Source organism: Tasmannia lanceolata, unplaced genomic scaffold (assembly GCF_043159265.1).
Source record: "Tasmannia lanceolata isolate RefF3 unplaced genomic scaffold, GAP_Taslan_0.1 ptg000007l, whole genome shotgun sequence".
Taxonomy (NCBI): Eukaryota; Viridiplantae; Streptophyta; class Magnoliopsida; order Canellales; family Winteraceae; genus Tasmannia; species Tasmannia lanceolata.
The window spans coordinates 16,131,713-16,148,157 of NW_027518684.1; positions in this window are offsets into that span (position 1 = coordinate 16,131,713).

Below are 16,445 nucleotides of genomic sequence, written 5' to 3' on the forward strand. Positions count from 1 at the left end.
ACCCGCTGCGGGACCCGCTGTGGGACCTACTGATGTGGGACCCACTGATGTGGGACCCGCTGTGGGACCCACTGGGACCTACTGATGTGGGACCCACTGATGTGGGACCCGCTATGGGACCTACTGATGTGGGACCCGCTGTGGGACCCACTGGGACCCGCTGTTGTGGGACCCGTTGTGGGACCCACTGTGGGACCCGTTGTGGGACCCGCTGGGACCCGCTGTTGTGGGACCCGCTGTGGGACCCGTTATGGGACCCACTGATGTGGGACCCGCTGTGGGACCCGCTGATCTGGGACCCGCTGTGGGACCCGTGGATGTGGGACCCACTGATGTGGGACCCGCTATGGGACCTACTGATGTGGGACCCGCTGTGGGACCCACTGGGACCCGCTGTTGTGGGACCCGTTGTGGGACCCACTGTGGGACCCGTTGTGGGACCCGCTGGGACCCGCTGTTATGGGACCCGCTGTGGGACCCGTTATGGGACCCACTGATGTGGGACCCGCTGTGGGACCCGCTGATGTGGGACCCGCTGTGGGACCCGTGGATGTGGGACCCGCTGTGGGACCCGCTGTGGGACTCGCTGATGTGGGACCCGCTGATGTGGGACCCGTTGTGGGACCCGCTGATGTGGGACCCGCTGTGGGACCCACTGATATGGGACCCGCTGTTGTGCGAAGAATGAATAATTATAAAATAAAATAAAAAAAATGAACTTACGCCAGCTATGGGAGGAACAAGAGATCCAGGAAGGTGTTGACAGAGTCGTGCTTGTGTGGGGCCCGCTGATGTGGGACCCTCTGATGTAGGACCCGCTGATGTGGGATCCGCTGGAGGTGGGGCCCGCTGGAGGTGGGGTGGAGGAGATGTGGATGCCGGTGGAGCTCCAGTGGTTGGTTGGGAGGATGCCGGAGAAGGTGGTGGTGATCGGTGGATGGCCGGTCGGAGATGGGTTTGGCCTCGCCGGATTCCGGCTGGATTGCCGGAGGAGAAGACTCTCTCTCTCTCTCTCTCTCCCTCTCTCTCTCTACAGATCTCTCCTCTCTCTCTCTCTCTCTCCCTCTCTCTCTCTACAGATCTCTCCTCTCTCTCTCTCTCTCTCCCCTCTGCAGATCTCCCTCTCCCCTCTGGTTTTTCCTTTTTTTTTTTTCTCTCTCTGGTTCCTCCTTTTTCTTTTTTTTCTCCGGTTTTTCTTCGCGAGAGAGAAGAAAACCATCATGAGTCATCATGAGGGGAAGAGAAAAATGAGAGTGGTTGTCCCCCTCATGTCCCCCCCATTTTCTTAATTTTTTTAAAAAAATAAAATAAAAAATCATTACATGCATAGGATACCAAAAGAAAACAAAAAACATAATCATTACACCCGTTTTAAAAATCAAAAGAAAATGATGATGTCCTTATTCTCTATTTGAATACAAGCGGATCCCACATTAGCGGGCCCCACACAAACGGGTCCCACACAAGCGGGCCCCACATTCTCTTTTGCTCGGATTAATTCCATTCGAATACGCGGGTTTAGGGCCCTGTCAAAATGGGGTGTCTACAGATGCCCCTCTTTGGCAGAGTGTGCTTGTCGCACGAAAGCCAAAGCTGAACAGACAACACATTTTGACTGGCCCAAAAAAAAAATTTTGGATTTTTGTTTTTTTTTGTTTTTTTTTTTTTTTTGGATTTTTGAAAATGATACTCACAAAGATAACATGGTGAAATAGCCTTTCACCGGACTCTGACTCCACAAACGCTGGTGAGATAGCCTCTCTTGAACTTGTAACTCAATAATGGATATATGGATGAGATAGCCTCTCTTGCAAAACTTTAAAGGATTGATTTGGCTGCGAGAGAGCCGGGAAAGATATTGGTTTGGTAGCGATTGAACCAGAAGCCGAGAATTGACTTGACTGCGAATGAGTCGGAAGGTCAAAATTTGCTTGGTTGCGAGCGAACCGAAAAGCGAAGGGTTTGACTTGACTGCGAAAAAGCCAAAGTCAGGGATACTGGCCGAGTTGCGAATGAACTATGAGACCGAATAATTGACTTGGTTGCGAATGAACCAGAAAGTCAGGGATTGACTCGACTGCGAATGAGTCAGAGTTAGGGAGATTAGCTTGATTGCGAATGAATCAAGAAATCAGCAAGAAACTTGGCAGCGAATGAGCCGAAGAGTCTAAGATTTTAGCTTGGTTGCGAATGAACCAAAAGACTGGAATTTGATTTGAGCTGCGAATGAGTTAAGAATTGGAAGATTGACTCGACTGCGAAGGAGTCGAAGTCAGGGAGATTATCTTGATTGCGAATGAATCAAGAAATCAGCGAGAACTTGGCAGCGAATGTGCCGAAGAGTTCGAGATTTTGACCCGGTTGCGAATGAACCAAAAGGCCAGAATTATGACTTGGCTGCGAACGAACCGAAGTCAAAGAGATTAACTTGACTGCGAATGAGTCAAGAAATTAGAAAACAGGCCTGACTGCGAATGAGTCGGAAACCTAAGATTTTGACCCGGTTGCGAATGAACCAAAAGGTCGAGGATATGAGCGAGACTGCGAATGAGTCAAAACTCAAAGGATTGACCTGGTTGCGAATGAACCGAAAGGTCGAAGATATGCAAACCTGAATTTGGATCTGAGAAGATAGCATCTTGGCAGATGATCAGGGCGGAATGATTAGACAGTTATCATGATCAAACCTATGACCTGGTTGCGAATGAACCGAAAGGTCGAGGATATGAGCGAGACTGCGAATGAGTCAGAACTCAAGGATTGACCTGGTTGCGAATGAACCGAAAGGTCGAAGATATGCAAACCTGAATTTGGATCTGAGAAGATAGCATCTTGGCAGATGATCAGGGCGGAATGATTAGACAGTTATCATGATCAAACCTATGACCTGGTTGCGAATGAACCGAAAGGTCGAGGATATGAGCGAGACTGCGAATGAGTCAAAACTCAAGGATTGACCTGGTTGCGAATGAACCGAAAGGTCGAAGATATGCAAACCTGAATTTGGATCTGAGAAGATAGCATCTTGGCAGATGATCAGGGCGGAATGATTAGACAGTTATCATGATCAAACCTATGACCTGGTTGCGAATGAACCGAAAGGCCGAGGATATGAGCGAGACTGCGAATGAGTCAAAACTCAAAGGATTGACCTGGTTGCGAATGAACCGAAAGGTCGAAGATATGCAAACCTGAATTTGGATCTGAGAAGATAGCATCTTGGCAGATGATCAGGGCGGAATGATTAGACAGTTATCATGATCAAACCTATGACCTGGTTGCGAATGAACCGAAAGGCCGAGGATATGAGCGAGACTGCGAATGAGTCAAAACTCAAAGGATTGACCTGGTTGCGAATGAACCGAAAGGTCGAAGATGTGCAAACCTGAATTTGGATCTGAGAAGATAGCATCTTGGCAGATGATCAGGGCGGAATGATTAGACAGTTATCATGATCAAACCTAAATTGGGATCTGGGAAGATAGCATCTTGACAGATCAACAGGGCGGAATGATTAGACAGCTATCATGATCAAACCTAAATTGAGATCTGGGAAGATAGCATCTTGACAGATCAACATGGCGGAATGATTAGACAGCTATCATGATCAAACCTAAATTGGGATCTGGGAAGATAGCATCTTGACAGATCAACATGGTGGAATGATTAGACAGCTATCATGATCAAGCCTAAATCGAGATCTAGGAAGATAGCATCTTGACAGATCAACATGGTGGAATGATTAGACAGCTATCATGATCAAGCCTAAATTGAGATCTGGGAAGATAGCATCTTGACAGATCAACATGGCGGAATGATTAGACAGCTATCATGATCAAACCACTCTAAGAATCAAGAACACGAAACTCAAGGAGGAACAATTTTGATTCAAGAAATCGAGATTTCGATCGATTCCATTACATGATTGATTGTCTCTTGCCGAGAACGTTAGGAGTGTGTGATCTCTGCTGAGAACCAGACACAGGTAACTTGCTGAGGTTTTGAGTATTGACCATTTTTCTGATTTTGCCGGGGATTGAAGGCTGCGCGAGCAAATTCTAGACTCTGCTTGGGAAACTGATTTTCTGGGGAAGTTGACCTTTCAGAGAGTGCACTCGTCTGAGAAGTTTGAAGTTTGGCTCGAGATATACTCGTACATCTCTTATCTCAACTTACCGAAGACATTGGCACTGATTGCTTTTTGTGCTTGATATCTTTTATGACGCAAGTCATAAAAGATGCCCCTAGTATATTGTGTTTCCATGACAGGAGTTTTAAGGAGGCAGGACAATGATGGTTGAAGAAAAGATGCTTCATTTCATGAAGGCTCAAGGATGCAAAGTTCTTTTGTATGGAGAGAATAGGACAATAACCATGATGGCTGAGTCTGAAAATCCCTTCTTTCGCATTGCTCACTTTTGGAGGCTTAAGGTCTCTGGTAGGTTTGAACAAGATGTCTCCCGCCCCTTCTGGTACCTAAACCAGGATTTACTCTGAATTTTCTTCGCATTTTGGATGACACGCTCCCATTCTTCCAGCATCTGACAGTTTGGACTTCGCAAGGAGAGGGAACACAAATATGAAGGAGGAACAGATTTCCAAGGACTCAATCAAAGAAGATTCTCATTGTTCCAAGGACTCGACTCGCTTTTAACTCACTCTTGGATCTGATGTGTCATTTTTTAAGGGTATGGCTTAGCCACTCTTAGAGTATTTCGAAGACCGTGTCAAGATGCACAACTCTCCTTTTTCGGTGTTTATGTCATGGTTATTATCCCTTTTGGATTGCTCGGTTTCGATGCCCTCAGTTTAGAGGAATGTTAAAGTAAGCTTGCTGGCACTACTTGGACTCCGAGATTTTACCCTGGTTGAAGACTGTTTCTCCACCTCAATGATTCACTTTTTGCTGGAAGTCATTGCCATTGACCAGATTGCCTTTTCAGGTTTTCAATCTGACGGACCGCTTGCCCTAACTTTTGCCTGGTTCGCCCTTTCGGGTTTTCAATCCAGCGGGCTCGATACCCTAACTTTTGCCTAAGCTGACTTTTCAGTTGTCAACTTAGCGGGTGAATGACCCTAAATTTTGCCTAGACCGCCCTCCCGGGTTTTCAGCCTAGCGGGTCTTCAAACTCCATCATTTTTTCTTCTTGACTTTGAACCTCTGCTTGTTCACCAGAAGGACTTTCTAGGCGGGCTTGGGTTCAAAAGGGTTAGATATCGGAAGTTCAAACGATTTGGATCGAATCTGGTCTTGCCAGACTACCTACGTACCCCAAAAATGGAGGATCAGATCCGCGTAGTTCGCTGGGGTTTGGAACACAATGATTTGGCTTTAAGCTCAAAGGTTGAAAGGGAATAATTTGACTTTTATTCCAAAGGTTGAAAGGGAATAATTTGACTTTTATTCCCAAGGTTGACCGAACCTGAATTGATCAGGTTGCCTACGTACCCTGTAGAAAGGGATCAGGTCAGACGTAGTTCGGATTGAAATGCCCCTGGTTTGCGGGTGTTTGAAAAGAATGTTTGATTCGGTTGAGGCTCAAAGGTGTTTGTAAAAGGATTCTTCAAACTTGGGATTTTTGGCGTTTAAGGCTCTGGCGTCCAAGGATGGCCTTCTGATGTTTTGGCATACAAGCTTCTTGAATGGCTAAGGTTCAATGGCTTTGAACTTTTTTTTTTTTAGGAGTCTGGCGGCATTTCCTGGCAAGACTTCATCTGCACTGTGCAAGCTAGACTGATTGAATTCCCACTTTGTCTTTAGGATCTTGCACTGATATTCGGGATTCTACGACTCTGGGTCTTCTCTGAATGCTGAAGATTTTGAAATTTTCAATCTACTTATCGACTCCGCTTCCTGCGATTCTGACTTTCTTGAGAAGTTGACGCGGGGCATGCTCCCTTCTCCTTTCTTCTCTGGATTCTATTTTTTCTTTGTTCATTCCGATTTTTTTTTTTTTTTGGATGTGGGGAATGCCCCTACGCCTTGAATGCTTTAACTTGAAATTCCATCGCAATGTATAGCCCAAGTATTCTTTTTGGGGTTCATGCTCTATGCTCATGACTTTGTTGTCCGAAAGTCTTCTCTCAATTTTTCATTCACTGCATTTGATGTTGGGTATCCTTCATTCGAAATTTTTGCTCTTTCGACCTGATGTCTGAAGCTGAGGGTGACTCACGTTGAACAGTGCCAAGGCACGCTTCTGATTTATCCTCATAGGACCAAGCAACACTTCCTTGAACCCTCTAAATAGGTTTATCGACTCTTTGCGCTCTTCGGGAGATTTTGCTAATCCTTATTTCCCGAGTTTCGGATTTCGATAACACTATCCACGGTATCGATTTCATCTTCAAGTGGCTTTGCTCAACACTCTTCCTCTCGTTTGATCATCTTTCAAATCTCGAGGAGAATTTCATCGGCATCCTCGTCCGAGGAGGGTGTCTTAATTTGTTTATTAACATTAGATCCAAGAGTGAACATTTGCAAGAATATTGACGACACTGGAATCAAATGTTCATTGCATTGAATGTTTGAAGTACATACAATGATTTTTGACGCGCCACGATAGGCTCTCCATCAAATTCAACAAAAATTGGACATTGGCTCAGAATGAGAGAGACCAATAAACACAACATACTTAGAATTGATATTGACATGGTTAGACTTACCAACTTTGACAGGAGGGTTGGTATACACACTTCAAAACAAATTTCAAAGATGAGACACTTCATCGGAGGCAACGGATTGGTGCTGAAAGTTCAAGGACAACGTGCCTTCATTAATGATGATAATGATTGGAGAGAGCAATCCTGGAGTTAGAATCTCAGAAGGGAGGGCCTCTTTGGTTTCTGTTGACCCAGCTCAAATTGTTCTTTAGCACCTGACAATGGCAAGGCTTTCTCTGGTATGATGTTTTCAAGGAGTTCAAGCTCTGACATTTTTCTTTTCTGTTCCCAATCATTTTCCAGCCCAGAGGTGGTACAGGTAAAGGTGGTAAGATATATGAAGGGTTGAATGGGTGAAATGGTTCCCATGGTGGGTGTAGGAGGTGCAACACGGTTAGGTGTAGGGTTCTTAGAAGCACTTGAGTTCAAGAAGAATGAGGGGATCCCTGTCTATCAGGTCATGAATGTCATCATCGTCTCTCTCATTTCTGTCAAGACGAGATTTTCAGTGTACTCGGCCATCTGGGCAATGTGGGAGGAAAAGGTACAGCAGACTGGCTAGACCAAGCGAGTTTAGAAATGAAAGCTCTTTTTGACAGACGAGTGACTAAGACTCCTTTCATGGACACCACAAACACTAGGCTCAATGAGAATTAATCACATGGCAATGCAATGCGCAAGTTGAGACAAAAGGTAGCACCAATACATCCTTCCGTTGGGTAAAATCCGACAGCATAACAACTGTACATAGAGATGTGGTACGGCAAGTACATGGTTTGTCAACGAACCAGAAAAGATAATGATTTCGCTCAAGGTTTCTGAAAAAAAATCGGCAGCATGACAGCTATACTAGGAGGGTCTCAGCAACTAAACATGAAGAGTATGCCGTCATGGTCAAGATAAAGCAGGGCTCTCAGCAAGAACACACACTCCGGTAATGATGATGGCAAGATAGACTCATAATCGACATGCGGAGTACATCTGATCAGGATAAATCAAATGATCGAGCTCACGGAAAACAGATCATGACTAAAAGAGCCAAGAATCTGATGATAATCCACAGAATGGATAGATGGGGAAAAATTGATTAGATTAGAAGGAAACCTAACTAAGAAGCAAGCCCTAATCTAATAATAAATACATACGTATATATATATATCCTAACCAGGGGCACCAACCCTAGTCTAATCTAGCGGAGTCAAGGAAGTCTCGACTCAAGACAGAGTGATGAGTGTACTAGGACCGTGCTGTAGCCATGTAAAATGAACTACCCTAGTCTACAAAGGGGACGGAGCTCCTAAACTCTAGGCTTGACATGTGTAAGCAACACATGTCCGACCCTTATATGAATGCAATATACTTATATAAACATAGGTACTTCCTAGTTGGGTTTCACTAAGTCAGTAAGTATATACATAATATATAAAACAAAGTAGGGCTCCGGACTCAATCTATCGGGTACTATGCGTATGAAACATACTTAATATGTATAACAAAAGTACGCCCAATGTTATACATAGTATGCTTCATTGCCCATCGGCTGCTGTAGACAAAAGTACGCCCAATGTCTACGGCTGCAGCACCGGCGCATAGCTTGGAAATATATTCAACAGTACCATCAGGATGTAATGACATCCCAGTCGGGCACGCATCGAATCTATCCCGTGGAGCCAATAATAATGAAAAACAATGAAAGAAATAAAGAATATGACGATGCATGATGTGCAGTGTGTGAATCCATTGTTTTATTTACGCCCCTACTTGGTGCCCCTGGATTTCTAACGATAAAGTTCCCATTTAACTTGGTTTTGACCCAAATTTCTTCAAAATTAATTAAAATGGCATTTTTACAGAGTTAGGCAATGTTTCAAAAATTCCCCAGCAGAGTCGCCAGTCTGTGGAACCCGATCCGAGACGGGCGTGGAGGACGGGCCCCCGCGCGAGTCTCTCTAGATCGTCCACGTGAAGGAGAGCCCCACCAAGGAACTCTCGAAAGAGTGCCCCTCACAGCATGAGCGGCGATGTAAAGTGAGATACCTCTCGATTCGGGGACTAGCCCAGATTCGAGGCGTATCTTAAACAAAGAAGAGTCGCCATCCAAGGAAGTGGGCCCTGGATCCCATGCTGTGCTCTGTTGCAACGGATAACCAGAGATATAAAATAGGGTTCGTGCCTGATGACGAATGGGGAAGGGATTAGGCGCCCCCAATTCGCCCAAGTGCTAGCACCTGGTCTCTTATGCCATTTATTATTAATTTTGAAGAGTTTTGGGCGAAAATCATGCGAAATGAGAACGAATATCTCCGAGATAACGTCTAGCTAATCATGCATGTCTCGGAGATGAATAAGAAGCACACACAAAAGAAATGAAAGATATGTCGCCTAAGAATAGCTAGGTTATGAGTGCCATGCCTAATTGGTGTCTAAGTTCTGGTGGACAAGCACATGCATGCTACAGCTAAAGGTATAGGATCTGTACATAAAAATAAGAAAACACAGCAAAACACACAACACAACACGACTCGACACATGACCCGACACGACAAACCCTAGACTCTAATGCAATACTTGACTCGGACCAGGATGGCCATCCATCCTAGCTGCACTACGTATCCCGGCCTCGGGAAGAATCAGAGCCAACGTAGTTCGGTGCCCTATTCTAAACTACGATGCCTAAAACTCTAGGACCGCTATCCTAGACTCGATCCACTAGACTCGACTGATGTTTAAAGCTTTTTGTGCGATTGCTTAAATTCAAGTGGATTGTAATTTTTAGGACTCTCTATATGTCCTAACTAATGCAAGTTGATTAGCCTTAGGCTAATGCAGGTGGGCCCTACATCCTATGTGTACCTAGGCTGTGCATTCTAAGGAAAACCATGGGTTGACTATATGCTTCCTAGTCTAGCCATCGATTCGACTAAATGTCTAACCGATCGACTTGAGGCCTCCTAACTCTAGGGACACTCAGACGACAGGACACACCATATCAATACAAATCAGGACCGACTCCTAACTCTAAAACACCCTAAATATCTAGGACAGACTCCTAACTCTAGGGGAAGATCTTTTTGAAAAGGTTTTGAAGTTTTTTGTATTTTTGGAAATATTTGAAATGTTTATTTTTAAAGGTTTGGCTGGACCTGGGATGTGAACCCCAAGCTGCACTACGTACCCTGTTGAAAGGGATCAAGCCAACGTAGTTCGGACTGAATTCCTAACTACTCTGCACATGACTCAAGATTTTTTGAAATTTTGATTTTTAAAATGTTTTTGGATTTTGAATTGTTTTTGAGATGTTTTTGAATTTTCAAGTGTTTTTTGGAATGTTTTTGTTGTTTTCAAGTATTTTTGAAATGTTTTTGTTGTTTTTTTGACACCAGAGAATAAAATCCTATCATCATAAGGCTAGGGAGACTTCTGGAATCCCGCAAAGGTTGGACATCATCCTATACTTTGCGGGGGAACGAACAGGAAAATAACTCGGCAAGGGTTGGACAGCATCCTATACCTTGCCGGAGCGGGTAAAGATCACGACTTGATGAGAGGATGGACAGAATCCTAACCCCTATGATGATAGGAAAAATTCCTGGACTGACTGAAGGACTGACTCTCAAACTGGAAATTCTAAAAAATATATGCTAATGAGACAAGGCATGTCTCTTAAAGAGATGGAGGACAAATAAGGGTGTTAACACCATTTGCAAGAGGGTTGCACATACCAAAATGAAATGGGTTGCCATTATTAAAGTGAAGAGGGCTGTACAAACCAAAATGAAATGGGTTGCCATTATTAAAGTGAAGAGGACTGACAATATCAAGATGAGGGGGCTGACATATATATATAAAAAGAAAAATGAGGTGGCTGCCAATACAGAGTCGGTATGCTTGTGTGGGGCCCGCTGGCATTGGGTCCCGCTACTAGGGCCCGCTGTTGTGGGTCCCGCTGTGGGACCCGCGGATGTGGGACCCGCGGATGTGGGACCCGCTGAGACCCGCCGCTGTGGGACCCGCTGATGTGGGACCCGCTGCGGGACCCGCTGTGGGACCTACTGATGTGGGACCCACTGATGTGGGACCCGCTGTGGGACCCACTGGGACCTACTGATGTGGGACCCACTGATGTGGGACCCGCTATGGGACCTACTGATGTGGGACCCGCTGTGGGACCCACTGGGACCCGCTGTTGTGGGACCCGTTGTGGGACCCACTGTGGGACCCGTTGTGGGACCCGCTGGGACCCGCTGTTGTGGGACCCGCTGTGGGACCCGTTATGGGACCCACTGATGTGGGACCCGCTGTGGGACCCGCTGATCTGGGACCCGCTGTGGGACCCGTGGATGTGGGACCCACTGATGTGGGACCCGCTATGGGACCTACTGATGTGGGACCCGTTGTGGGACCCACTGTGGGACCCGTTGTGGGACCCGCTGGGACCCGCTGTTATGGGACCCGCTGTGGGACCCGTTATGGGACCCACTGATGTGGGACCCGCTGTGGGACCCGCTGATGTGGGACCCGCTGATGTGGGACCCGCTGTGGGACCCGTGGATGTGGGACCCGCTGTGGGACTCGCTGATGTGGGACCCGCTGTTGTGGGACCCGCTGATGTGGGACCCACTGATATGGGACCCGCTGTTGTGCGAAGAATGAATAATTATAAAATAAAATAAAAAAATGAACTTACGCCAGCTATGGGAGGAACAAGAGATCCAGGAAGGTGTTGACAGAGTCGTGCTTGTGTGGGGCCCGCTGATGTGGGACCCTCTGATGTAGGACCCGCTGATGTGGGATCCGCTGGAGGTGGGGCCCGCTGGAGGTGGGGTGGAGGAGATGTGGATGCCGGTGGAGCTCCAGTGGTTGGTTGGGAGGATGCCGGAGAAGGTGGTGGTGATCGGTGGATGGCCGGTCGGAGATGGGTTTGGCCTCGCCGGATTCCGGCTGGATTGCCGGAGGAGAAGACTCTCTCTCTCTCTCTCTCTCTCTCTCCCTCTCTCTCTCTACAGATCTCTCCTCTCTCTCTCTCTCTCTCCCTCTCTCTCTCTACAGATCTCTCCTCTCTCTCTCTCTCTCCCCTCTGCAGATCTCCCTCTCTCTCCCTCTCCCCTCTGGTTTTTCCTTTTTTTTTTCTCTCTCTGGTTCCTCCTTTTTCTTTTTTTTCTCCGGTTTTTCTTCGCGAGAGAGAAGAAAACCATCATGAGTCATCATGAGGGGGAGAGAAAAATGAGAGTGGTTGTCCCCCTCATGTCCCCCCATTTTCTTAATTTTAAAAAAAAAATAAAATAAAAAATCATTACATGCATAGGATACCAAAAGAAAACAAAAAACATAATCATTACGCCCGTTTTAAAAATCAAAAGAAAATGATGATGTCCTTATTCTCTATTTGAATACAAGCGGATCCCACATTAGCGGGCCCCACACAAACGGGTCCCACACAAGCGGGCCCCACATTCTCTTTTGCTCGGATTAATTCCATTCGAATACGCGGGTTTAGGGCCCTGTCAAAATGGGGTGTCTACACCCGTGGTCTCGCTCCACAATCTACGGCTCGTGATCGTGCGTATCGTATTAAGGTGGATTTGTCCGAGTTTAATGGCCAACTCTATATCAAAGATTTTCTTGATTGGCTTGCGGCGGTTGAGAGATTTTTCTACTACATGGAAGTTCCTGAGGAGAAAAGGATAAAACTTGTGGCCATCAAACTCAAGGGAGGTGCTTCGCATTGGTGGGATCAACTACAACTCTCACGCTCAATGATGGGAAAGCGACCAATCCGGACATAGTCACGGATGGGTCAAGTCCTTTGTGAGAGGTTTTTACCCATTAATTATGATCATATGACTTTTTACATGAGGCAAGCTGTGGTAGACACCACAGAAGGCAAAAGTTAAGGTGACTTTGGATCTTCCTGTTGGGACAAGCGAGTCGGTCGAGGCATTGCAAACACAAGGAAGATGATGCTGGGATGTTCTTTCTACTTGGGCAACGACCAAAGTCCCATGTCATGGTTCGTATGAATCACAGTTTGAGCAATAGATCATGTGCTTCAAGTGCAATCAATTGGGTTGCAAATCCGATCAATGTCCCCAAGGTAGTCGGCGTACTACACATCTAGCCGTTGGTGACGAGCTCGAAGATGATGATCGGAAGGAGTGCGATATAAAGGAGCATAAAGAGGAGCAAAATACGGAAAAAGAACTCATTCCTACCATTTGTGCTTTCGAGCAATACTTAGCAATGCATCAAGTTATGCGTCGTCAAAATTAGAGGAGGACCCGAACCCTTTCAAGTGGAGCGGCAATTATGTTTGTCATTAAAAGAACCCCTTGTCAAATCAAAGAAGGAGAAGAAGAAACGGATATGCAAATGTGTTAAAAAGAAGAAAAAGAAGTTTGTCGACTCCAAATCGAAGTGTAATGCCGAAAAGGCCAAGCTTCAACATAGTAAAATCTTTGAAGTTGGAGATGATATGACGACATCACCACTGAACTCAAGGTCGAGTTCTCTTCAAGTGGAGGGGAATGACGTGGCCACATGTTCCGATTGCAAGGGATTACGATTTGGATAGTTTTCCGAAGTCCAAAATGCCTCTAAATCCTATGCATCTCTAAATATTGCATGTTTCCTTTATGCTTTATAGTAAGAGTCTAGATATAGCTTTTATTTATTATTTGTTAAAAGTTTAGGAGTTGGGAGTCGAGATAAATTAGGAATTGCTTGAAGTAGATTTAGAAAGTAGAGTTTTACTTGGAGAAGAAGTTAGTGGTTTTAGTATTTTAATAAAAGCCTGTGTTGTTGCTCAGTTCATGTTTGTATTATGAAAAAAAGATATTTTCTTCTTTCTTGGTAGAGAAAGTTGTTTATCTCGTTCTTCGTGGATTCGAAGAAAAGCACTTCGTGGATTCGACGAGCGCCCTTCGTGGATTCGAAGGTTTATTCCGATCGGTGTTGACATTGATCAACCTCGACTCGTTCTTTACGCTTCCAGCTACGCCACTAGACTATCGTTGTTCTATAGGAAATATTATGCAACCCCAAAACCCTCAATGCGTGGTCCCATGAATAGTCCCACGTCAGTTTTTTAAAAGAGTGGGAGAAATGATCAGAGAAAAGCCCCTTTACGATGCTACTCAGACGACATCATCAAATGCAGATTTGAATGACTTGCTTGTTGAAATGCTGTGATTTAGTCGACACCATAGTTTCAAAACTCACCCACGTCATTGTGCCCCTGAGTCGACTCCCTTTTCCTTGGCTGCGTTCATGTCTAATTATGCATTTTGCCCTACAAAGTTAATCAAAGCTCCTTTGACTCTCATGAGTTATTGCCGCATCAACCAAGTACTAAGCCATGTTAACCGGGAACTTGATCGCGTCGTGCTGAGTCAAATAGAATTTGCTTTGCCCGTGTTCTGACCCCTGCATCTACAATGCCGGGTCAACTGAGTTCTCAGCCATGTTAACCAAGAACTCGACCACATCATGCCGAGTCGACTAGAATTTGCTTTGGCCGTGTTCTGATCCACATCTGCGTTTTGAAACACTCGTTGGCACTTTGAATTTATTGTTGACACATGTGTCGAGTTCGACACGACACGCAAACAAGATGCCATTGCAATTTGTGACTGTTTATCAAATGACTCTTGATTTCCATTCCTTGCTTCCTACTTTCATTTGTCATTACTTACAGCATGAATCTGCTAATTTCCTGTTTTGCTCTTCATTCTCTCATTCGAGTTGCAAATCGGATAAGATTTCTAGTTGATAGCTACAACAAGCCAGTTCCTGCAATTCTTGAGATTCCTTCAAAAGACCATCCTTATTATCCAACACACGATTCCGTTATTTCGAGAGTTAGGTCCTTGTTCTCTGCCGAATCAGTGGCGTCCGGAAGGCGTTAAGAGAATGGTAATACTTTGAGAATGCCATGATTTTATCATGTACCAGGATTCAGATTTCGTTTTGCCCCTGTTATTCCTACTTTCTTCTTTAAGCTTTCTTCAATCTATTGAAAGCTTAATTAACTTTGCATTCTAAATGAGTCATTCAAATATTGAGAAAAAATGATCAGGAAATTTGAGATTGTAATAAAAATTTGATTCAGTGATGGATGATTTCTCTTTGGGCTTTAGACTTTTTGAGCTAAACAGTTCATTGTGATACTGTTAATTAGTTTGGATCAGTCCCTTTTGCAATCACCTCTAAGTGCTATTAATGATACTGATAGATATTAGATAATAGGGGTGCAACTTGGACCGGGCCCAACCCAAACCTAACACGTTCAACCCAATTTTGGCTCGGGTTGGGTGGGCCTTCCCTCGGGTCGAGTTGGGTTGGCCACCTCGGCCGGGTTGGGTTAGGGTTGGGAAATGCCAATCCGATTTAATTCCTGATTGGCTTAGGTTGAGGCTTCGGGCAACCCTACTCGACCCGCCCCTGTCACCCTAATTTTATCGTGATTTTATTGTGACCGGAACTCAATATCTTTGATTTGGATTAGATGGAGTTTATTAAAACCACATGTAGGGCTTAATTAGTTGCGAGTATGGATCAGAATTCCAATACCTCAGGTTTTTCTCTCCTTCATATCATCTCCCCTTTGAGCTCCCATCTTGCACAACAACTTCGTCGTGTTGATTGTCTTCCTCTCTAACCAATAATAGTTTGATCATAACAATCTACATGCAATTGTTCGTCTAGCTAGAAAAATATACAGTTTTTTTTTTTTTAATAGCTAGAACAATAGCTAGAACAATTCAACTAAGCATTCAATGGCATCAAAGCTAAATTTAGCTCACAGCCCATGGAAATCATTTTCGATGGTACAACACTTTTCTCTCTCTCTCTCTCTCTCTCTCTCTCTCTCTCTCGTTGGTGAGCCCAACAGTTAATTTGTTGAAAGGTAGGCCCCACCCTTATTTTTCAGAATGAATTGTACGATCCACACCACGGGATGATCCAAATACGTAAATCGGTTGCGCCCCAAAAAAAATCATTTCCATATATAGGATGATCCTAGCCCTCCCAATCTAAAGAGAAATTGAATATTATGGAAACCTCTATAGATCGGAGGGTTGCGATCATCCCATGGAAATGGTTTTGGGGACACAACCTATTTACATTGCGGCCCATCAAATGGACGGCTTGGATCATCCCATGGAACATTATGGCCTAATTGTAGGCCCCACCCATGTTTTTCAAATCGAATTGTGCGGTCTACACCACCGGATGATCCAAGCCGTCTATTTGATGGGCCGCACCGTAAATAGTTTGTGCCCCCAAAATCATTTCCATAGGATGATCGCAACCCTCCAATTTATAGATGTTTCCATAATATGCAGTTTCTCTTTAGATCGGAGGGCTAGGATCATCCTATGGAAATGATTTTTTGGGGTGCATCCTATTTACGTTGTGGCCCTTCAAAATGGACGGTTTGGATCCTCCCGTGATGCTCAAAGATTTAAACAAAGTTTGGTGGTGTTGTACGGGCTGTATCCTACAGGGATATTTCTTGCAAAATTTGGGCAATTCCCATTAGGTTCATGGTAAATTGGTAATGAAACGAGCTCTGTATTAGAATTAGTGCATCGGGGATAAAAACATATAGAGGAAATGAGCTATAAATCCCTTTCAATTTTAAGAAAAGACAAACAAAAGGAGTGAAAATATCATTTCCCTAATGTATTTGAACTAGGGCAGGACCGGAATGGAAAAGAAAATTTAGGCTGTTGAGATCATGGTTTAAAATTTCGACCGAAATCCGAAATTTCGGATACCGG